The sequence below is a fragment of the Pleurodeles waltl genome, chromosome 10 (genome assembly GCF_031143425.1).
Source record: "Pleurodeles waltl isolate 20211129_DDA chromosome 10, aPleWal1.hap1.20221129, whole genome shotgun sequence".
In the NCBI taxonomy this organism is placed as follows: domain Eukaryota; kingdom Metazoa; phylum Chordata; class Amphibia; order Caudata; family Salamandridae; genus Pleurodeles; species Pleurodeles waltl.
In genome coordinates, this window is record NC_090449.1 from 923,650,606 (window position 1) to 923,676,173 (window position 25,568).

A 25,568-nucleotide genomic window follows, 5' to 3' on the forward strand; every position below is an offset into this window, starting at 1 on the left:
ACCCACCGGATCGATGCAGCTCCTGTAACTTCATCCTGCACGGCCAGGATTTCTCCGCATTGTCCCCGGGGTTTCCAAATACCACACAACCTGAAGAGGATCCAAGCATGTGCACCGGAAAGCGATGGAAACCCCTTGCAGCATGGAAAAACATTGACGCATCATCTGTGTGCACCTGGAGAAACCGACGCACACCTTCCCATTTTCCACGCATCTCCTCCTCTGCGGACCTGTGCGGAAAATTTAGACACAAACCAGGTACTTTGTGCTTGCAATAGACACTTATTGTTTTTATAAGAACTAAAGACTTTATTGATCATTTTAAAAGTGATATTTCAACTTGTACTTATCAAATCTTGATCATTTTGACCCTGCTTTAACCAGATAAATATTCTATATTTTTCTAAATCTGTGTGGTAGATTTTTGAGATGTTTGTACTGTGTTATTGCATGATTTATTGCACAAATACTGTACACTTTGCCTTCTAAGTTAAGCCTGACTGCTCAGTGCCAAGCTACGAGACGTTAGGCACAGGATAATTTGGATTGTGTGTGACTTACCCTGACTAGAGTGAAGGTCCTTGCTTGGACAGGGGGTAACCTGACTGCCAATCAAAAACCCCATTTCTAACAGTCATGTACTGGTAATGTTATTGACTGAATGTGGGTCTCCCAGTACAGTTCCACAACAGATATGGCCTTCATGGGACTGGATCATTTCTCTGATAGCTGTATCGTCAAATATAGGTGATCTGCTGACTGGAGGGTATGTGAAGTTAGGCTAACTGGGATACTGATACATGTACAATTGATGAGGTCTGGTTGCAGACATTGTGCATTCCTAAGTGCAATACTTTTGGGGATGTTACCGTTAAACCAATGGAATGGTGCTAGAGGGAGTAAGTGCCTTGACAGGTTAGGTATATGTTACCATGGTATGTATATGGGTTGTATGTCATGCCTAGCAATTGATATGCTACATTACGGAGTTACTGCCAATGTCCTAATGGTAAATTGGGGGCACATCTGATGGGCTGGGACCTTTCAGCTTGCCTTGCGTCCCTTTGTCTACTGTCCCCCCTCCTCCTACCTCTTCCCAATCCCAAAACTCTCTCCTCAAACCCAGCCAAAGCACAGAGGCATGCATGCACCTCAACAGACAGGAGTACCACTGACAAGCACAAGCACCACCGGCATGCACACAAATAACACCCAACTGAAGACACACTAACAACCACTACCCACACAGACTCCCCCACAACCCCCTCCTTCACAGACACTACACCTGACACACCTGCAGCCACCACACCATTATTCATGGATCCAGGCACAACACCTGTCTTACCCACAGTCACCACAATATCAGACCTACAGACATCCACCCCAGTCACCACATCCGCACCCACTCCAACCACCGACACTCTCACATGCAGCACATCTACCATACCTACAGACACCGCTCCCACAGTCACCCATCCAGCATGGCATCTCCCTGCACCATCTTCCCCCCTCCTCCCAAGACACCTAAACAGCCACACTCACCCACCCAACAGACACCCAGCACCCACAAGCATTCCACACAGTCACTGGCACCCAAGACACCCAAACCGACACATCTTTCAACCACACCTTCGCCGTCCACTCCTAAACCCTTTTGCCATGACCGCCCCATGTGTCAAAAAAGCATTTCCTTCTAGAGTTTTCCTAGTTCTCCACTCCTCTGTCACCCTGTGATACCACGAAGCATTCTTCCTCCCTCCCCAAGTCCAGCCCTTCCATCTCCAAGTCCTCCCTTTCCCTCCCTGCTAGTGCCCATGACCCTCCCCCTGCCAAGAAGCCTACCCCTCCCAAGCCCAAGCCCAAAGACCCCCTCCCAAACCCAAGGACCCCCTCCCAAACCCAAGCCCAAAACCCACTCCACTTCCACAATCCCTGAGGCGCCTGCCTGCCCCCTTGTTGCCTCTACCATGTGGAGGTCATTTTGCAATCAGGAGTCAAGTTGGGGCACTCTAAGGTGCCATTTGTGCCTTTAGCACTTTAGACTGACCAATGGCCTTTTAATTATAAATATGTTTGTTTTGTATCTTTTTGCTTTTATAATACAGCTGTCCCAACCTGTTGTTGGATTTGATGCTAACATACTTGTCCTGCCTTTCTTTCTACATGGCAGTTTGGTGTTTGTGGGCTTTGGTTTGTGTGTGTGTGATGTGTGTATGTTGGTTGTGCCCGCTGTTGTGCCTGGGCTTCATGTGTGAGTATGGCCCTGCCATTTGTCCGCTGGCATTGCTGTGTAATGTGTGTAAGATATGATTGTGTCTGTTACATGCATATATGTAGCAAAATTGTGTATTGCTTGTGTAGAGATGTGTAATGATGGTGTTGTGTGACCTTGTGTGGTTGTTGTGAGTGTGTGTCCATGTGTGGTGATGGCTATGTCATTTGTGTTGTGTGTGGTGTTAGCGTGTTGTGACATATGATTCGTTGTATAGAAGTGTGATTGTGTTTATTGGTTGTCTGGTGTTGTTAAGTGTTGTTGTTCGTATGTGTTGTCATGTGGAGCTGTGCAATGACATTGCTTGGCAAAACGTCTGTGTAGTTGCGGTTGTGTTGTTGTTGTGTGTATCTGTGCTGTTGTGGATGATTGTGTTAGACAGTGTCGGTGCTGTGTCTGGGGGTCGGTGAGTGCATGGCACGTGTGTTGGCCCTGGTGTGTGTAGTATGGGTGTTCTTGTGTGTAGTATGGGTGTGAGTGTGTGTATGTCGGGGTGTGTGTATGTGCATACGGATGTGTGCTTATGTGTGAGTGTGTCGCTGTCACCTACTGACCCAGATGGGTTTGTTGTGTGTGGTGCAGGTTTTCCCTACAGTGTGAGGTAGGTGTGTGTACTCATGATAGTTGTTTTTATCGCTGGTTCTGGAGTCGTTGTGTGAGCAGGAGCGGTAGGAGGACTTCCATGTCAGGTTCCATGGTGGCTCCAGTTAGGTATGTGTTTCAGAAGGTGAGTGTTGTACTTGTGCTTTGGCAGCCACATGAGGCTTCTCAGCACTCGTGCTACAGGCTTCACTGTTGCATTTTTGGCAGTTTCAAAGCTCTCACAATGTCTTCAGTGCTTCTGGTGACTGGCACTTTAGAACCTCCTCAGGTGACCTGACCTCAGAAGGCAAGCTGTCATTGTAGAGAGCCCTCTGGAGCTAACTCATTAAGATGGAAACATGGGGGCATATGTCTTTTGCTTGAAGATGAAGAGACACCCTCTGGGTTATGTGTGTCAGCCCCAGGTAGAAAGCAGTGTTTTTTTCTTTTACTATTAAGCCCTGGACTGCTGCTTTCTTGTTACATTTCGCTACTTCCTAAAGAAGGGCAGGAACGGGGCAAGAGCTGGGGGGAATTTCTCCTTCCTCTGAACATGGCATCTGAATTTTGACTTTCGCTGACATGTATGATCAAGTAAATAACAGAGTTTCTCCCTGCTCCTGTATGATTTGTATATTTCCAGCCCCAGTGACTAGAGTGTCCCAAGGTAATGCCAGTTAAATTAGCCAAATCATTTAAGGCCTCATAACAAAACAATGTGCCATGACTTGAAAAATAGCTGGAGTGGGTTTTTCCTCTGTTGGAGCTGAAGGAGAATGTGATGTGACCTCAATATGTTAATTATTCCATTTCAGCAGGAATGGTATAAAGAGTGAAGCTAAAGCTGCTGGGAGAAGCCAAGAAAAATCTCCCCTAAATTCAGGAATGCAATCTCTGCCCAAGAGAGATGTCTGAGTGAACTATGCACCTGCCACTCAGTGTGTGACAATCACAATGAGAGAAGAGCAGCTGAGGCCCACACAGTGTGGGAGAGATTCTCTTGTCAAATGAGATGGGGGAGAAGAAGATACCTCAAGTTTCCAAAGTATGTTAGAGGAGGTATTAAGAGAAGTTAAGTCAATTAAAACAACACAAAGATGGTGGATGAATTAGAAGAGCAGTTAGACTTGTTGTGTATACAAATGGGCAACCTCTCTACAGACTAAATGAGATGGAGCAAAAAGTGTCTGAGTGTGAGGATAAGGTTAATTCACTTGAAGAAGTTAATGAAATTTGGAAAAGGAGATATTGTAGCTCAAGGATAAACAGGAATAAATGGAGAACCGTGCAAGAAGGTCCACATTATGGATAACCGGAATGCCAGAACACAAAGAGGATGCCGATGGTAGTATATCCTTGGTTGAAAATGTAATTAAGGCCTATGTTATTCCAGATCACAATCAAGACTTGACAATCATGCAGGCTCATAGAGTCCCAGCTCAGGCTTCTGGCCAAGCTATGTATCCTAGGACCATGCTGGTGAACATTGCTGACTATAGAATCAAGGAGAGGAGACTGGCCAAGGCAATTAAGAAGAAGTTGTTTAGGACACCAGATAACTTTGGGTTTCAAATCTTCTCAGATATGACGACAGAATCATTGATAGGTGAAAACAGTTCAGGAACATAATCCCAGCGTTTCAAGAACTGGGGTGCAGGCATCGATTGTACAGCTCTCTAAACTCAAAGTACTGTTTAAATGTGTGTTTCGGACATTTACCATTGTCGAAGAAGCTGCTATGTTTTTTAAATCAATTAGTGAATTTGGGAGTAGAGACTGTGGTTAAACATCTAGATAAGAAAGGGGCTGCCCCCCTGGCAACCCACTGTCGAGTCACCGTTTTTACGGCCTGAAATTTGAATGTGAAAGTTAATGACTGGGCAAATGACATGCAGGGCCACTGGTGTTGGTTTACCTGCTTTGTTTACTCAATGCAGCTCACTTTTTATCAGCATTTATGTCCCTGTGGAGGATGATACTCAGCCATATGAGAAGTTATTTCAGTCTTTAAAGCATGTCCTGGATGAGATTATTACAGGTGGAGATTTTAATTTCTTGCAAAATCCAGGAGTGAACACCTCTTCAGGTTGTAAAAGGCAGCAGAAGCCCAAGGTAGTGAAAAGCATGCAAAACTATTAAAAGGTCCTTTCTCGGGTTTATCCCTGGAGGGAAGCATTCCCAGAAACAAAGGAGTTTTCTCTGGATTGATTTATTTCTAGTCCAAAAGAACCCAGGTTTTAAATGTCTTCAGACACTTTCCAATGGATTTTCAGATCACTCAATTCTAGAGTTGGATATTTTAGATGGGGGAGAAAGCCCCAAGCTAAGATGTGGGTTTTCAATAAGCAATATCTGCACCTGGAGGGATGGATTAGAGTATGTAAAGATGAGATCTGAGAGTTTTTGACAAAAAAACATGGGTCGGCTCCACCAAACATCTTTTGGGATGCTTTACAAGCTTATTTACAGGGACAGCTGTTATCTAAAGATGTGAGTACTAATACAAAAGCTAACGAGCAAAGATTGGCCTTAGAAAAACTTGTGAAAGAAAAACATGATAATCCCCCTTGTGGGTAAGAGAATAGAAAGGAGCTTGAGGAAGTTAAACACGCATTACTATGTCACGAGTTATGTTAATAACATGGCTTATAGGCAGAAGATCTAAGAGGATGGTAATTATGCTTCGAAATTCATGGCTTGGCAGACCTGAGAGAAAGCAGGTAAGATCGCCATACACACTTTACAATGTCCCATAACAGGGCTACGCAGTAAGGGACAGGGTAAGGCAAATCTTACATGAACATTATAGTCTGATCTACAGGTATACTCAGGTAGTTTATAAGAGAGTAATGGAGACATTCTTGGGAGTGCTCGATATGCCCACACTTTCGGCGGAAGATAGGCAAAACACAGTCAGCCCCTTTACTAAGGAGGAATTGGTTGAGGTGGTTGGTAGCTTGCCAAACTGTAAGGTTCTTGGCCCTGACGGTTTTACATCAGAGTTTTGACCGGTTCTGTGCCGGGGACATAATGGTTACATCCCGCAGCACAGTGCTCCTGTGGTGAGGACGTAACCGTTATGTCCCGGCACCGAAGCTCGGAGGGAGCGCTAGCACTCTCTCCGTTGGCTTCCCACGCACCCCCTCATGGCAGGACGGGAAGTGGATTTGCTTCCCCTTCCACCCCAGATCCCCCTGACCCCCGCCAGTGATGTATGATGATGTCAGTGTATGATCGTGTGCTGACCTCATCAGAGACCGCCTTCCATTGCGCTAAAAGGTCAGCTTCCAGTGCAATCGGAAGGGAAATGTATTTGCATTTCTCTTCCGATCATGTAATGGGAGCCTGAGAGGCTTCAAAAGGAAGGAAAGGAATTTTCTTCCCTTTAAAGTCTCTCAGAGTATTTCAGCAGCCGAATCGTGAAGCGATCTGGCTGCTGAAATGGCCATTAGACACCAGGGATAATTTTTCTTTCTAAAAGTGGCATAAGGGGAGCGACCCCTTAGGCAAGGGTCGCTCCCCAGGGACAATTATTTTCAAGGCCTTTTCTGCCTCCCCCCGGGAGCAGATCACCTATTGTTATTAGGCCGATATGCCCCCCATAGGGGGCAGAAACCTTTAGGTACCAGGGATTTTTAAAAAAAAACATTTTATTTGTTTTTGAATCGAGGGGCGCTACCCCTTAGGCAAGAGTAGCTCCCCTGGGGGGGCAAATTATATTTAGGCCTTTTCTGACCCCCTTGGGGGCAGATCGGCCTATTTTCATTGGGCCAATCTTCCCCCAAGGAGGACAGAAACCAGTAGACACAAGGGATTTTTTTGAGGTCAATTTCACACAAGGGAGCGACCCCTTAGGCAAGGGTCACTCCCCTGGGTGGCAAAATTATTGAAGGCCATTTCTGCCCCCAGAGGGGGGCAGAAACCCCTAGACACCAGGGCTTTTTTTGTTGTTGTTTATTTTCTTTTATATATGCAGGGAGTGACCCCTCAGGCAAGGGTCGTTTCCCTGGAAGGGGAATTGTTTTTAGGCCATTTCTGCCCCCCTCGGGGGCAGATCGGCCTATTTTTATTAGTCCAATCTGCCCAAAAGGGGGAATAAAATCACTAGACACCAGAGATTTTTTATTTGTCGTCACGTGAGGGAAGTGACCTCTTAGGCAAGGGTTGCTCCCCTGGGGGGCAAATTTGTTTTAGGCCATTTCTGCCCCCAGGGAGGATAGAAACCCCTAGACACCAGGTATTTTTTTTGTTTATTTACTTTTTTTAGATGTGGGGAGCGACCCTTTAGGCAAGGGTCACTCCCCTGGGAGAGCAAATTGTCTTTAGGCCATTTCTGCCCCCCTTGGGGGAAGATCGGCATATTTTTATTACGCTAATCTACCCCCAAGGGGGGGCAGAAACCACTAGACACCAGGGAGTTTTATTTTTTTGCGTAAATTTCACGCTAGGGAAGCAACACCTTAGGCAAGTCTGTGCTTTCACAAATGTGTATTTGCTATAACAGACCTATGTCACACAGCTCTAGTCCATGAGGTAACATAGCAGAGGTCTCACAGTGGGACCCACATCTGTGAAATGGAAAGGCAAAGTGACAGGTCAGGGACCATACACTGGGTGAAAGTGACAGACATATGATAGGTCGAACAATTGTATGAGATGTAGGAGGCAGTGATGTCTTCTTACCTGTGTCTCACTGGAAGTATTGCTGGATCACGTTGTTTCTGTTGTCGATATCCTCTTCTTCTGCCTCCTCTTCTTCACTGTCCACAGGCTCCACAGCTGCCACAAGACCTCTTTTTGGACCATTCTCCTGCAGAAAAGGCACCTGTCATCTCAAAGCCAAGTTGTGCAGCATACAGCAGGCCACGATGATCTGGCACACCTTCTTTGGTGAGTAGTAGAGAGAACCACCTGTCATATGGAGGCACCGGAACCTGACCTTCAGGAGGCCGAAGGTCTTTTCTATCACTCTCCTAGTTCACCCATGTGCCTCATTGTAGCATTCCTCTGCCCTTGTCCTGGGATTTCTCAGTGGGGTCAGTAGCCATGACAGGTTGGGGTACCCAGAGTCACCTGCAAATGTCGAGGGACAACTGCTAGACACACACTAACCCTTAGGGACAACCCCAGACCCAGACAACTATTCACAGGGTATAAGGTACTTGTCCTCACCTATTAGCCACACAGAGTGCCTCTGGAGTTGCCCCATCACATAACGGATGCTGCTATTCCTCAAAATGTAAGTGTCATGCACTGAGCCTGGAAGCTTGATGTTCACATGGGAGATGTACTGGTCGGCCAAACACACCATCTGCACATTCATTGAATGGTAGCTCTCCCTGTTTCTGTACACATGTTCACTCCTGCGGGGAGGGGTACCAAGGCCACATGCGTCCCATCAATGGCACCTATGATGTTGGGGATATGTCCCAGGGCATAGAAGTCACCTTTCACTGTGGGCAAATCCTCCACCTGAGGGAAAACGATGTAGCTGTGCATGTGTTTCAGCAGGGCAGACAACACTCTGGACCACACGAACATAGGCTGGGACATCCCTGATGCAATGGCCACTGTTGTTTGAAAATACCCACTTGCCAGGAAATGGAGTACTGACAGGACCTGCACTATAGGGGGGATTCCTGTGGGATGGCCGATAGCTGAAATCAGGTCTGGCTCCAACTGGGCACACAGTTCCTGGATTGTGGCACGATCAAGTCTGTAAGTGATAATGATGTGTCTGTCTTCCATTGTCGACAGGTCCACCAGTGGTCTGTACACCGGAGGATGCCGCCACCTCCTCACCTGCCCCAGCGGACGTGCCCTATGGACGAGAACAGCGAGCAGAGTCAGCCAACACTGAGGTAGTAAAAAAATAATTTATTGCACACATTCGTCAATCCGCTATGTGCCTGTCACTGTGTGTATGCAAGGCCTAGATATGTGTGACGCATTTAAAAATAATGCCATGTGGCCACCTGAAATGGCAGCTGGCTGACCTGTAATGTGGGACAAGGGGATATGAGGAACTGCGCTGGTGTTGTACACCGTCGCGCTAGGCAGTCGAAGACGCCGGCACAATCATGCATTGGTTAACATTGGGCCCTATGGGTCCCAGGAGCCTATGACAATGTATGCCAGCGGTGACGGTACACACCACCGCAGACGTGACCGCCATTTTCTTTCTGTTCACTCACTTGATACCTGACCTTCGACAGGAGAGGACCTACACTGCAAGTGCTGCAGTGACCTGTGCCTGGAAGAGAAAATGGCTCATGTGTCTGGGGAAAGGGCCCCTGCCTTCACTTCGGGGAGTTGGAGAAGTTAGTGGATGGGGTCCTCCCCCAGTACACGCTACTCTACGGTCCTCCAGACAAACAGGTGAGTACACTGTGAGCATGGTGGATGGGCAATGCCTGTTTGGAGTGGTGTGGATGGAAGATACAGGGGGGAGGTGACTGAGGCCTGCATGAGCGGACGGTGAGTGTATGTGCGTCAGGGCAAGGGTGGGAATGTGGGCCAATGACTGTGATGGTCCGGACGGTTAAAGATCATCCTTTTCCCCTGTACTGTTCCTGTAGGTCAGCGCCCATCAAAAGAAGGATATCTGGCGTGCCATCGCCAAGGACTTCCGGACCCTGGGGGTCCACCACAGACGGAGCACCCACTGCCAGAAAAAGTGGGAGGACATTTGCCACTGGAGCAAGTAGACGGCGGAGGCCCAGCTAGGGATGGCCTCCCAACGTGGGAGGGGTGCCCGTCGCACCATGACCCCTCTGATGTTCCGGGTTCTGGCGTGGCATATCCGAAGTTGGATGGGCACTTGAGGACATCACAGCAGCCACAAGGGTGTGAGTACTGTCACATCCATCTGACTCTGCGCGCATTAGGAGGTGTCTGGGTGGGGGAGGTGGGCAGTGGGTTACCATAGGCCAGGGCGAGTTTCGTAGGCAAGGACCCTTTGTGAGGCAGGCTATGTGGTACCCCAACCCCACCAGTGGTAATAGCCTTCTACACCTAGTCAGGCTCCTGTGACTTCCATGTGTGCAGCAATTGGGCGTAGGCCTTGTAACCCATGTCCCTGTGATTAATTAGGGAACTCTAAGTGCATGGCGTAGTGCAGAGGGCTGCTGTGTCTGTAGTGTCCGCCAACAGTAGCGGTATTGCATGCACTGAACATGTTTTCTTCTTTCTCCCCCCTATTCTTGTGTGCATTAGCATCATCAGTCGGAGGAGCAGTGCCACCGGAGCAGGAGGGAGCTGCATCCCACATGGCTCTGGAGGGCGAGACAACGGAGTCTGAAGTCACCAGTGGGACAGAGGGCGAGGGGAGCTCCACGGCGGGTACAGGAGCAGAGACCAGCGGCACTGACTCCTCCTCTGATGGGAGCTCCCTTGCGGTGGCGGGCCCATCTGTGCCCACTGCCTCAACAGGTACAGCCGCCACCCCCCCTACCAGCACCACCCTCCCAGCAGCCCCTCAGCGTGTGTCCCGTGGCTGCTCACCCAGGAGGGTGGGCATCTCCTTCGCCCCAGACACCTGAGGCCCTGCCCCAGTCAGCCCTGCTGCCCTCAGTGAGGAGGCTATTGACTTCCTGAGATCCCTCACTGTTGGGCAGTCTACCATTCTGAATGCCATCCAGGGTGTAGAGAGGCAGTTGCAACAAACAAATGCATACCTGGAGGGCATTCATTCTGGCCAGGCAGCCCGACAGCGAGCATTTCAGGCTCTGGCCTCTGCACTGATGGCAGCCATTGTCCCTGTGTACAGCCTCCCCCCTCCAACCTCCTCCACCCAGACCCAATCCCCTGTACCTCAGCCTATCCCAAGCACACCATCAGACCAGCATGCACACACCTCAACACACAAGGGTGGCTCCGGCAAACATAAGCACCACCCATTCCACAGGCACTCACACAAGCACCATACCCATGCAGAATACCAACATCCACTTCCTCCACTGTGTCCCTCTCCTCCACGTCTCCCTCCTCCCTCCCTGTCTCATCTCCACTCACACCTGCATGAACTACATCTTCAGCCACTCCCCCATCACCAGCACGCCTATCACCACACACCGCTCAAGTGCACTCACCACCCCCACTACCATTCACACATCCCCTGTGTCCTCTCCCAGTGTGTCTGTGGGCCCTCCTCCAAAAGTACACAAACGCAGTCACACACCCACCCAACAGCCATCCACCTCACAACTGCCTCCTGCCCATGCACCTTCACTCAGGTCAGCAAACGTACACCTCCTACATCCACTACCTCTTCCTCCACTCCCAAACCCCCTCCATCTACCCATCTCAGTGTGTCTAAAAAGCTTTTCCTATCAAATGTTTACCTCTTCCCTACACCTCCCACCCCTCCGGCCCCTAGGGCCCGCCTTTCCAGGTCCCACCCCAGCACCTCAGCCACCACATCACCGGGCACAGTGGTGCCAGCAATAGTGGGATTTTGAGTGCGTCAAGCAACAGGGCTGCCAGTGTCCCAAGGAGCGAGGGCAAGGACATTCCCCCACCTCCAAAACAGAAGAAGTTGCCCACATCCCAGAGGGAGCAGGCGAAAACACCTACCACCAAGGGCTGTGCCCTTTCCTTTCTTTTCCTTTATTTCACTGCTTTCTTCTTCCTACCACTTCTGTATTTTGTGTGCCCTTTCCTTATTTTTACCTAATTTTCACTCCTTTCTTCTTGTTTTTTACTCCATTTTCTGTGTTTTCTCTTATTGATTTTCTCTCATTTTCACAGCTTTCTGTTTGCTTTTTTCCTCTATATTGTGTGTGGCTTCTCCTTACTTTTTCTTGTTTTTACTGCTTTCTCCTCACTTTTTCCCTAATTTTTTCTGTGCCTTGTCCTTGATTTCTTCTAGTTTCTCACCTTTTTTCTTTCCTTTTCCCACGTTTTATGTGTGCCTACTGTTTGTCTTGACATTATAGTGTTGGGTGGCAACAATGTGGGGGGTTGGCCAACTCCCCACCACATCTAAAAAAAACCTTAGAAATTCACTGAAAAAAATAAAGGTTACAGGGACGTTGTAGTTAGGCTCACATTTCACTCATACGACACCATAGACATTTAGCAGTTATAGTTACCAGACCTAATTATACCTTATGCCCCGCAATGTACTGCTCATGACTTCATTTATTATATCTCTCATAAAATGGTCAGTGACATACTGGCGATCACAAGTAGGTGTAGTTATGGTTAGGACCACGTTTCCATAGGAAACATGTTTTACTTGCCTATATCTTTGGTGCCGTTTGCTGGATCTTCACAAAATATTCTGAAAAAAAAGCATGCTGGTAATTCTTTTTCCATATGGAAAGTTTTGGGGTGATCCATCTAGCAGGGGCAGAGAAAAAGGGGCAGTCAAAGAAGTGTGTTTCCCATGTTCATTCCCATAGGAAAAGAAATGTGTCAATCTAGAGCCACAGTTTCTTCCCAATGTTTTTGCAATTATCATGGCAAATTCGTGATTGCATGTGCCAACAGGAATGCTGTGATTTGCTGGCTGCAACCTGAGCAGAAAGGTGCGGCTATCTATCTAGGTAATAGGACACGGTCCCCGAGGCTCAAAATTAAAATGAAAAGTACTACATGGGGTTGAGGTAAAGGTAATGGTATATTTCATGGCTGAAATATAAGGGGCTTTGGGGGACCCCTGATGCCTGATGTGTACAATATGTAGACTAACAGACTTTTTTGTCCATGGGATATTTGCGAATTCATCGCGGCCATCAGTGCAGCTGCCCTGTGTGATACCACAACTAATTTGCAAAATTCGCAAAAGTCTCTTTCAGATACTAATACATTCACTTATAGATGCACTCAGAGACTCATGCACTCACTTACATACCCACTCAGAGACTAATGCAACCACTCACACACTCAGAGATTCATGCACCCATTCACAGACCCACTCAGAGACCAGTGTCCAGCACATGTATTTATTATGGCTTCCCTGTGCACTTACTATGCCTTAAGGTTTTGTGAAAACATAATAGTGGCATATTTGCTCATGAGCACATATGCCCTCACATGTATTGTAGTATACCCTGCTTTAGGGCTGTAAGGCCTTCTAGAAGGGTGATTTACCTACAGTGCATGAAGTGTTAGTGGACATGGCACTCTTAGTGAGTCTCATCTCGAGTTTGCAACTTTTAAATACACTTTTAAATACACCTTGTCATGCACTTACAATGGCAGTCTGCATGAGGCTGGTGTGGGGCCTATCAGAGTGGCACAATTGTTGCTACAGCTGTGGGGGGCCCTATTCAGTATCCATGCCATAGGTACCAGGAGTATCATTTGCTAGGGACTTACAAGGTTGACTGAAGTGCCAATACACAGCACAGTTTTGGGGAAAGAGACCTGGCCCTGAGAACCTGAATAGCACTTACACTTTGAAGTCACATCATTTACAGGCAAAACGTGGGGCACTACCATGTCAAAAGAGGCCCTTTCTCACAATGCAGCCAAGTCTCGCCGTGAGAAGCTGATGGCTGTGCGCAGCAATGGTTGCATTAGCGTTTAGTAATTAAAATGAAAAAAAACATAGAAATTCAAGATCATAGGGAATTTATAGTTAGGATATGAATTTACCACAGAAATTTAGCACTTACAGTTATGATTAACTAGTGCCCTAAAATAAGTACAATCCTCGCCATGTACTGCTAATAGCCCCACATATTACATCACTCATGACATCTTTGATAACATCAATGATAATATCAATATAACATTTGCAGTAAAATTATTTAATAGCTACTGTGCAGTTCCCTGTCCTTGCAGTCCCCTGTCCTGATATAAATATATAATATAAGGGGGTCATGTCGGGATACATTAACCCTCCAAGCCCAATGGAGGGGACCCAGAGGGACCGCCCCACCTGGGGTCAAAAGAGAAAAAGTATCAGCAAAAATCACCAACAAATGCTGTGATCCTGAAAGACTCTCGCAAGATTGAAAAAAAAGCAAAAACAAAATGGTGTCCGAGCCACAATCAAATAGCGTATGCCTTAGGGAGCGTACCCCTAGGACTGATTCCTTAAAGAGAAGGGAGGCTGCATTGTGCCCCTCCACAAGCCTCAAGAGGCCCCAGGGGATGTTACCCCAGCACTGAAATGTATGTAAATGGGAAGGGGACACATGGCCTGCCTCCCTGGAACTCAAGAGGCCCTGGGGAGCCCACCCCCAGGGCTGATTACTGGAAGGGCTGCACCACTCCCTGAGCCATTAGTATCCCTGGTTACACCATCCCCCAGGGCTGGCCCATATGTTATGTCTCAAAGAGCTCACAACATAGCGGTTTCCCTACCCGTAGCAGAGTGAGCTCCTCCCCTTTATTTTTAGATATGACCCCAGGGGATGGGGTCCCCAGCACCTAACAAGTCTCGAAGAGGGTGGAGGGGTGCTTGCCCTTTAATGAAAAAAGCAAACAACCCTGGAGATGAGGTACCAAAGGCCAGGCCCTATGGCCAACCCCGACTACACATGGCCAATGCCTTGTGCAACATGGGATTGGCCGTATGGGGGGTGTTGACTGCAGAGACTAGTGCACGCCAGACCCTGCAGTCAGCCTCCCATGCCACAAGGCCAAAGGCCATGCACAGCAGGGGTTGCCTTGACATATGGTATTTTAGTATTACTTTTAGAAATTAACTGAATAAAACCAAAGGCTAAAGTAACATTATAGTTAGGTGTGATTGAAAATCTTTTTTTATTTATTTTAAACTTAAAAATTCACCAAAACACCAAGGCCCATATTTATGCTTTTTGCCTCAAAAACACAGTTTTGCGGCAAAAAGTTTAGCGCAGGCTTGCGTCAATTAATAATGAATGGCGCAAGCCGGCGATAAGCTTGGGCTAGCGTTTTCAAGAAAGACGCCAGCCGGGTGGGGGTAACTGTAGGGAAAGAGGGGGTGGTGCGTCAGAAAATTACACTAGCCTGGTTAGAGGCACAAAAATGCCTCTAACCAGATGAACACCATTTCCTGGCGCACAACCACCTAAAACATGACTCCTGTCTTAGGAAAGATAGGAGTCATGCCCACTACCTCAATGGTAGGCACAGGTGACAAGTGTCCCCTGGGCATGGCCATCGCTCCCTGTGCCATGCAGGTGGCCCCATGTTAGGGCCCCCGGTGGCATTAAAAAAAAATTTAAAACATACTTACCAATACTCCCCCTTCTTACATGGGATGGGGCCCCCCATCCTCTGGTGTCCCTCTGGTGTGGGAGGGTACATTCCTGGGGCTTGGGGAGGGCTCCTGTGGACCCATTCCATGGTGTTTAACCATGGAAATGGGTTCACACGTCCCCTAATGCCTGGTCTGACCCAGGCGTTAAACAATGGTGCAAAGCAAGCTTTCCACCATTAGTTAGCCCCCTCCGCCCACTGTGGGTCATTTTAGCACGGAGGGATAAATATGGGGCTTTGGGGATAGCACCACTTTTTAAATGGGAACGCCTTCCTTGCATCTCATTGATGCACGGTTGGTGCAGGCATCCAAAAAATGGTGCAAACTCCTATCTTTTGACGTTAGACATGTATAACGTCAAAATATAAATATGGAGTTAGGTTTGCACCAAATGTGCGTAAAAAAATGACGCAAATTTTGCACAAACTGAGCATAAATATGCCCCCAAAGGTTACATTTTTAGTAAGTGAATATGTCAGTGATAACTTTAGTTGTTGTACTAAAAAAAAACACAGAAGTTCAACAGTTATAGTTAGCAGAGCTAACAATAACTTGAGCTTCCACCATGCACTGCTTATGACCTCACATATTTCATCTTCCATGACATGTTCTATGACATCATTTAAGACATCACTTCTGACATCTCAAATGACATTGTAGATGACATCAGTAGTTATAATTAGGATTTCAAGAGATAGAAATTCCTCAGATTTTTGCTCACTAATAACTTTGCCACCATTCGACAAATCTCCAGAAGCTCTACGGACCTATTGCATTTTCTACATTGGTAGAGAGTGCAGAGTTTCATGGTGATTTATCAAGGGGTTGCAAAGAAAATCAGGGAATCTCAAAACACATTTTTCTACCAATGTAATTTCAATAGACATTGTACTAGGCATAGCGGTAAAGTGGCCAGTCGCAGTTCAGTGAAATTTGTCAGGAATATAGATATGGATTGCAAATGATCCTTCTCAGTAGAATAAGTAATTTGGGTGAGTAGTTTTAAAGCACTAAGGCATAAAGTCTAAGTGACATTTTGAGCCACAGTAAAACGCAGTAATTTTGAAATGTACCGCTGTACTTGCCAATGACAAGGCAGTATATGATTAGGTAATGAGCTCCTTTAAAAAAGTAAAAAGTCGGTGAATGGCAGTAAAGTCTCTGCCTGGTTATGTGCATCCAAAACAAGGAGGATCTGGGACCCCAAAAAACTCACACTACACAATGTGACTGAACTTAACATATAGTACTGGCCACCAATACCTTCACCATGTAATGCCACACAGACTACACAAGAATCCTAAGTGGCACACATGGGCACATTGTAGCCTGCGAGGGGGAAAAGGATGGTGTCAAACAGTATCAGTTGTGCCTATGAGATTCTTACCTGTTCCTCTGGTGAGCCCTAGAGCTGTTCATACTGGGGTAGGATATCATCAACAAGCATCTGCAGCTCCTCTGGATAGACAGCAGGGGTCCTGTCACCTGCTGGACATGGCATGATTGCTCCCACAGACTGCACACAGCAGCTCAGGTCATGGAGGTGTTGCGGGCAGCAGTGTCAGGAGTATAGTGAGTGAATGTGCACAACATAGCAGTCAAGTCTGCCACATACATGGTCGTCACCACTGATGGACGCAGCCTTTGGGCTATGACTGCCACAGGCAACAACGTTAGCCTATGTCTGTGTCCACCACGGTGGCAACGAACTACCACTCTGATGACTTTCGCCGGTGGTCTCGGGCCATTCGTAATGTCCAGTGGAGCAGGACAGGCATCTGCCATTTTGGTGGCCTGAAATGCTGTATTAGGCTTTATAAACTGTCACACCTACAATATATGTTTTGTTGTACCACAGACATGCTTATACTGTCTTGTCACGTAGATCCTTCTACTCAACCACCATTGTAGTTAGTTGTAGAGCACAGATGGGACCGCCGATGATGGTCTTTTTGGCGGTTGGAACATACAGTCACATTTCAAGGGGCAATTGTGTAGCACATCTTTGAATTTCATCCCAATCCATGTTGTGGACACGTGCTGAATACAAGGGGGTCACAGCTGAGATGTGTACTGGGTGTCATGTCTATCCAGTCAGAAATGCTTTGCCACATGATATTGTTGGCATGCATCATGTATGTTGCTGTGGACACACATGAGTACCCTGGGAGAGGGAGGATGTGACAATCTCCTGTCTACCGCCCACTGCCAGACCTTCAAACCAGGGAAGAACGCCACTTCATACAGCTGTACCATCTGAATGGGCAACCAATAGTGGACTTATGCCATCAGTTCAAGTTAGATCTGACGCCAGCTATTAGTTATCGAACCTGCATACAACCCATTGTACAGGACATGCCATTATTGTACTTCCTGGCCACAGGGTCCTTTCAACATACAGTGGCCCTATCTGCTGGTATGTCCCAACCTATGTTCAGTCTGGTGTTGAAGGAAAGACTTCCTTTTTGCCCTGGTCACACCCAAGCTTTTTAGACAGATACAGGTGGGTACTGACTCTTGGCTGTGCCCTGGGTACTGATAACCAGACCCAGGGCCAGTGCTCTGTGTGAAGTGGATATGCAAATTAGGCTAATTATAATTGGCAGTATCAAGCTACCTATAAGTCCCTAGTATATGGTATAATATGAAAGTTTAGGGACCCCAGCATGGGTAGTGCACCCATAGGTGCACTACTGAGGTGCCCAGTGTCATTTTAAAGGCAGGCCAGCCTTGCTGGCTTCTTTTAAATTAATGTTACCTTCAAATTCGACTATGGAATAAGTTCTTCCAAAGTCTTAAACTACCCTATTTTTACATATAAGTCACCCCTAAGGTGTGACCTACGTAACCCCTAGTGTTGGGTACAGTGCAACTATAAGTAGGGACCTTATAAAAGATGTTTTATAAGTCCTGGTGAGGGAAAGTAGGTAGCCAAATAGTTTCCCCCTCATTGTAGTGAATGAGCTCCAGAGGTTAAAATGGGGTGACTTTATATTTATTAATAAAGCCTCAAAAGGAGCTAGATATTTCACGTTTGGTATCAAAACTATGGTTATAATAAATCCAACAACTTGCCATTGTTAAATTTAACATAACTGGTTCAGGGAAAGAATTCTAGAGCTCTACCAGAAGGTTGCCAACTTCAGCTCTGTAGTGCCCTTCTCTGACTGGCTAGCCTCTGGCAGCCTGGCCAGGGAGGAGAGCTGCCTCAGTAGATGGTGAAGTAGGTTTGGGGGAGGGCAGCCAAACTAGACTTCAAAGGAGGGAAGGACATTTGGAGCAGCTCAAGACCTCCCCCATTTCCTGCAAACCCAGACAACCAGGTGCCCCCTTGATTAGATTAGGAGAGGGCATTAAAGGGGTGTGTTAAAGACTTTTAGCTACACTAGTGGGTGGACTCAGCCAGACCTAACCTCCAAAATTGAATTTCTGCCACTTTGGATTTTTATAGAATGCTGCTCCCTGGGATTGATTTTTGCCACACTTTCCAGGAAGTGGTCATCCAAGAGGGTGGTGGTCTGCCTGTGATTTGACATTTGGCCCCCCAACCCCACGTTTCTACCCCAGGAGCAAGTATACATATGGCAGAGCTGCACCCACACCTCAGATCCCTACGAGGAACAAAGACAAGAAGAAGAAGGGCTGTCCTGCGGGACTCCTGACCTGTACCTGGATACTGCACTCTGAAGGACTACGCCAGCTGCATACTTGGGCTTCACCACAAAAAGGACTTTGCCTGGCTTCAACTGATTAAAAAAGGGACTACAGGTACAGAACAGCTAACCAGAGTCCCTTGCATCAAAGCCCGAAGAAACCGACCAGCTGACCACTGTCCAGTGGTCATTTTTAAGTTTGAGCAAGGGCAATTCTGGGAGTTGGAGTCCTAAACCTCAAGGAGCAACTCAGAGCTTCTGGAACCTTGGGGTGAGCTATGGACTCCTAAAGGACCTTCAAAGACCTTCTTTAAGAAGAACCAGAAGATTGGAGAAGATTAGAGAACCTTTGGTAAAAAGCTCCATAAAGTGACCAACTAAACGTCGTGATTCAAAGCAGCTTACGTCAAGCAAGACCTGGCCTGAATTGCAGGTTCGTCCTGCTGAAAAGCTCCAGAGCCCCAGACTTCCAGGATTTCACTGGGGGCTCCTGGAAAGGCAATTTAACAATGTTGATTTGAAATTGGCTTGCTGTGGTGGGTCATCCGACGTCGAAGAGAAATAGCACCAAAAAAGTGACAAAGTCTGAATGTAAAACGTTTACTGAGACTTCCCGCACAGCGTGTCTGAGGTGGGCTCTAGGGATGTTGGATCAAATTTCAACTTCGACCCGGACAAAGATTTTCGTCCTGAAAAATCGACTAAGTCCGAAGGTAGAATTCTTCCCCGAGGTCTCCTGCAACGCGTATCTGAAGAGGGCTCCAGGAAGGTTGGATCCAATCTGTAACTTCGTCCAAGTGAGAAAAATCTTCAAGAAAAATAATAATTCTGAAGGTAAACTTTTGACCGAGGCCTCTTGCTTTCCATAGCCAAGTAGGGCTCCATCAAGGTTGGCCTCAAGTTTTGACTTTGCCCCGGTCAAGGTGCGACCACATATCCCAAGTGGTGCTTTCAATTTCTAAGTGCTAAAAAACATTTATTCTTTAAAAATTCATATCTACGGTTCCCCTTATCTGATTTTATTCATTTTGATGTCAAATTAAAGACAAACATATTTCCTATTTTTATAAATTGGTTTTGGATTTTCAATCTTTCTCTATGTTTTATTTTATTACTGTTTTGTGATATTATAATGCTTTACACACTTTCCCTCCGAAGTTAAGCCCTTGTTGCTCGTTGCCAATCTACGAGGGGTTGAGCTGGGGTTAATTTATTGAGATCTAACTGGACATAGTGGGGGTTAGTTGTCTACTGCACCCCTGTTAGGGAGGACATGTTCCTATTATAGCCCTCCATCTGTTCCCGCATTTCTCTGTGCATGTATCTCTGTAACTATGTGATTTCCCGGAGTTCATTCAACACCTGGCCCATCATGCCTTGGGACTCAAGATAGACCCTCAGGACGTGGCTGATGGTGTCCGGCCGACAGCAGCCCCTGTGGCCTCACTTTGCTGGCCCAAAACATCTCTCTCTCTCACCCTACCCACACCGTCCTGTGCCCTTGCCACAATGCGCACTTTCCAAATTGTTCCTTGACCCTCATTGTCAGAAGTGTTGCGCTGCAACTCAGGATCTAGGACTGGGGGTCACGAGATGGTAAACACTGTGCTAGAGACACTGTTTGGGGGGTGAACGGTTGCCTGTGATGTTGAGACAACTGGCCTGGAAGGTGACCATGTGGCCACAGTGAGACTCACTGTTGCCATCTGACCAGGTTGCCCAATGGTCCCGAACCATGCTCCACATCCAGACATCCAGGAGTGTCTTCCTCACTGAGGGATTCATCATGGGGGGGTGGCAGTCTCTTCTGTGGCCTCTGTGTACCCAATACAAGATCAACCTGGTGATGTAAAATGTACAATGTTGCTGGTTGTATTGTGACATCTACCTCCAACGGTTTAGTGTTATAGAGACCTTGTACAAAGTTAAGATGCAGTTAATCAAATAGTGGCAAGTAACCATGGTATTGGGTGTATTGACATTACATGTGTGGAGCATGCCAATTCATTTTGACTGAAGCAGCTGCTGAAATGTGCCGATCATTTACACTTGGAAGAATGACCTTAAAATGACATCTTGCCACCAGTGCAGGCAAACAGTGGCTAGGCAAGCTATGGCTTTGCCCATTAGGAGGCCTAGTTGAGTGTGATGCAGGCACACCCAGAATTTAGTTGTATATGTGACTTTGTTTGCTGCCAATACCAAACTGGTGATGCATGTTGAAGCATTATGAGTACTTATTATACACACTGGATAAGGTATCATTCCTATTCTTCAATATTTCATCTTGAGTTAGCAAGTCAAGATGGAGCTATGTTGACAGATCTATGCTTGCCCAGTCCCAGCTGAGTATACTTCATTTGGGAGTTGACAAACAAGGGTATTTGGACAAGTGGCCACTGTACTGGTGGTTGGTGTTAGAGTTACCTGGGCCTATTGGACTTTACAGTCATGCCACTCCCTCTACTTCCCAACACTCAGCATATTGTTACATCCCAAATGAGTACACTTCAATTATGAGTTGCCAAACAGGGGTCTTTAGACAATTGAACACTGGTCTACTATTTGGAATCAGAGAAACAGTGCCTCTTGGGAGTTGCAGTCAGGATATTCCCTCTACTTCACACACTTGACAAGTAGTTTCCTCACATGTAAGTAAACTTCAATTGGGAGTTGCCAAACAGGTTTTTTTTGTTAAGTAAACACTGGTCTGGTGTTTGGAGTTAGAGACACAAGACCTCCCTAGAGTTTCAGTCATGTCACTCTCTCTACTACACACACTATACACATGGTATCCTCCCAGTAAAGTACACTTCAATTGAAAGTTGAGGAACAGGGGTATTTGAACAAATAACCAGTGGGCTGGTGATTGGAATTAAAGATACAGGGCCTACTGGCCTAAGCAATCATGTCACTCTCTCTCTAGTACACACACTATAACAATTTTATGCCCCCTGGTGAGTACACTTCAATTGAGAGCTGAGGAACAGGGGTATTTGGACAAGTGACCACTGGGCTGGTGGTTGGAATTAGAGATGCAGGGTCTACTGGCTTAAGCAGTCATGTCACTCCCTGTACTACACACACTATACAAATGTGATCTCCCCGGGTGAGTACACGTCATTTATGGGTCACCAAACAATGGTATTTGGACAACGAACACTGGACTGGTGAGTGGAGTAACAGTAACAGAGCTTCCTGGCCTAAACAGACATGTCACTCCCCGTACTACTCACACTATACAAATATGCTCTCCCCAGGTGAGTACACTTCATTTGTTGGTTACCAAACAATGGCATTTGGACAAGAGAACACTGGGCTGGTGAGTGGAGTAACAATAATAGAGCCTCCTGGCCTCAGCACACATGTCACTCATTCTGCTACACACACTAAACAAATGTGAACTCCCCAGGTGAGTACACTTAATTTGTGGGTTACCAAACAATGGTATTTGGACAAGAGAACACTGGGCTAATGAGTGGAGTAACAATAACAGAGCCTTCTGACCTCAGCAGTTTTGCCACCCCCTGTACTTCCCACACTTGACATATAGTATCCTCCCAGGTGAGTACACTTAAATTGAGATTTATGAAACAGAAGTATGTGTACAAGTGAACAATGGTCTGGTATTTGGAGTTTCTGAAACAGTGCCTCCTTGGAGTTGCAGTCAGGTTATTCCCCCTACTTCACACCCTTGACAAATAGTATCCTCCCAGGTGAGTGACCTTCATTTGTGAGTTCACGAACAAGGGACTTTGAACAAGTGAACACAGGTTTGGTGTTTGGAGTTTGAGAAACAGTGCCTCCTAGGAGATGCAGTCAGGTAGCTCTCTGGACTGCAGACATCATACAAATGTTGGCTATTACATATCTGTTTGCAGACTCCATTTAGGTTTGGGCATACATTGTTGAGACATACCATGAGTCCTGTTATTATTATTGTATATTGGAAGACTTACAGGCCCAATTTGGACATAGGGCATGTGATGGGCCTTGACAGCTATGATGTTGGGTCCAACAACACAGATTGACAGTGTTTAAAGTAAGATACTCTGGATATTGAATGTTGGTAGGGTACATGAATAGGGGCCATATGGTGAGCTGTGAGCATCCATAACATGGCATTTTTATAACATGTTTTGTGTTGTGACTTTGCCAGACTCCACTCCCCCAAGAATTCCCATCAAGCCCTCAGGACGCAGGATGGCCAAGACCTTCTCCTCCCAGGGTAGGAGATATAATGGGTCACTGGAAGAGCCACCACCAGTCTTCTTGGCCTACAGCTGGTGCCTAGAGAGAACCAGGGAACGGACCTTGCTCCTGGGGTCATTCCATCTCTTACTGATGTCCTCCTTTGCGTGCAAGGTGGTGCCTACAGCATTCATATGTCGACTATCCTGTCCCACATTTCTAGTTTCCTTCTGAAAGGAATATGCGAGTATGCTGGACATGTACTCCAAACAATCGCAGCACTACTATTATGATTTCATCCACCGTGACTTTTAACTCATCTTCATAAAAAAAGGGAATTTTTAGAATGTGACATGGTGGGAAAAAAGGGTAACAGTGACTTACTAAACTGGGGAAGTGCAAAAGGGTGTGAGTGGACAACAGTGTGTGCAAGGTGTTCTATGGGATGGTGAAAAAGGGGGTGCCTAATCTATGTAGTTTATGAGAAATCAGGTTATTTGGCTTCTGTTTTGAGTTGGAGATGCAAAGGATTGCAGTCTGCGAAGGGGTGTGTTTTATAGTGTCCTTTGAAGGTGTGTCCACTATGGCAGTGTGCCAGCTTTGTTGCTTTCAAATTCATCCAATGTGCAGTTGCCTATGACTTTGCTAACTGTGAACCGCTGTGGTTCAGACTGCCATTGGCTGACCTCCATGAAGGGTCTGCCACAGTGACTATGTGCTTGTAATATGCTTGGTGGTTGGCAGAGGTGCTGTCGGCGGTGCAAGTCAGACCACCTATTTCCAGGCCTCCGTGACTCTGGCGGTCTGCCATTTTTGCTTGCCCGCCCGCAGTCCTGCCTGTGTAACTCATAATAGGGCAGTCTGAGACACTGCTGGCACAGCAGTCTTTTCAGGACTGCAAACATAGCGGTCTGGTAGTCTGATCGCCAAACATGTAATCAAGCCTTTGTTTTTGTTCTAGGTTTTATGGGGACATTGAGGCCTTCATTTCACCTCTGGCAGTTGGTGATAAAGCGACAGTAACACCGCCAACAGGCAGGTAATAAAATAATGGAACCATGACCACGGCGGAAACCACCAACACAAACAGCCACTTTAACACACCGACCGCTAGGGCGGTAGCAACAAACACCGCAGCGGTAGCTGGTGTGTGCCCCTTCCTGCCCTTGGCAGATGGTGGTGCTTCCTCTTCCCCTTGCTGGTTGGTGTCCTCTTCTTGCTAGGTGGCGGACCCTTCTTGGCCTTGGCAAGTGGTGTTGACACACTGGCTGGGTTGACAGGTGCCTCCTTGGAGCCTCTCACACCTGCAGTTGCTGCAGAAACCACAGTGGCTGTGGACTGGGTGGCTGATGTGCTGGGCTGGGTTCTGGCCACCCTGGCCCGAGGTGAAGGATGGGGGGAGGGGGAGGGAATAGTTCAATGTTGGTGAGGAAAAGCTTCTTAGGGATACTGGGGCGGGAAGAGGGTGAAGGTTTAGGTGTGGAGGGAGAGGGAGTGGTTGTAGGAGGTATCAGTCTGCTGTGTTTGGGTGCAGGTGCATGGGCTGGATGCTGTTGTGAGGTTGATGGCTGTTGGGTGTCTGAGTGCTTGCATTTGGATGTGGGGGTGGTGACTGCCAGTGAGGGGCGTTTAGTGATAGGCATGCTGGTGATGGAGGTAGCAGATGAGGATGTAGTGCATGCAGGTGTGAGTGGAGGCACTACTGGGAGGGAGGTGGAAAACTAGGAGGAGGGGGACACAGTGGAGGCAGTGGATGTTGGTGTGTCTGCATGTAGATGGTGCTTGTGTGAGTGCCTGTGAGATGAAGTGTGGTGCTTGTGTTTGCCTGAACCACTTCTGTGTGTTTATTTGGGTGATTGCTGGTCTGAAGGTGTGCTTGGGATAGGCTGGGGTTGAGGGGATTGGGACTGGGTAGAGGAAGTTGGAGGGGGGAGGCTGGAGACAGGGACAATGGCTGCCATCATTGAGTTGGCCAGAGCCTGGAATGCTCTCTGTTGGCCGCCACGCCAGAGTGAATGCCCTCCAGGTATGCATTTGTTTGTTGCAAATGCCCTTCGACACCCTGGATGGCATTCAGTATGGTTGACTACCCAACAGAGAGGGATCTCAGGAGGTCAATAGCCTCCTCACTGGAATACGCCCACAGTATCACGACCCACGAATCAACGAGGCAGTCTTTCAACCACAGAAAATCATTGGTGGTACACACTACCGTGCTCAAAATACACAAACTCAAACAAAACTCCACCACATTGGACAATTCAAACTACACACACCTGACACACATACACACCACACCCAAATCACTATAAAACACCCACCCACAATACCCACAACCCCTTACAACCAAAAAAAGAGACCAAGCACAGAGAGACAAGCAAAGAGCACACAATCACTCAGAGGCACAGAACACCATCACTCATACACCATCCACGCACATCACATTATACATCCCAATGCATCACCCCCCACACATCGCCACACACATATCACTCACACCACATCATGGCACCTCAAAGAAACCCCAGGTTTTCTGAGGAGGAGCTAAGGGTCATGGTGGAGGAAATCATCTGAGTAGAGCCACAGCTATTCGGATCACAGGTTCAGCAGACGTTCATTGCAAGGAAGATGGAGCTATGGCGGAGAGTCGTGGACAGGGTCAATGCCGTGG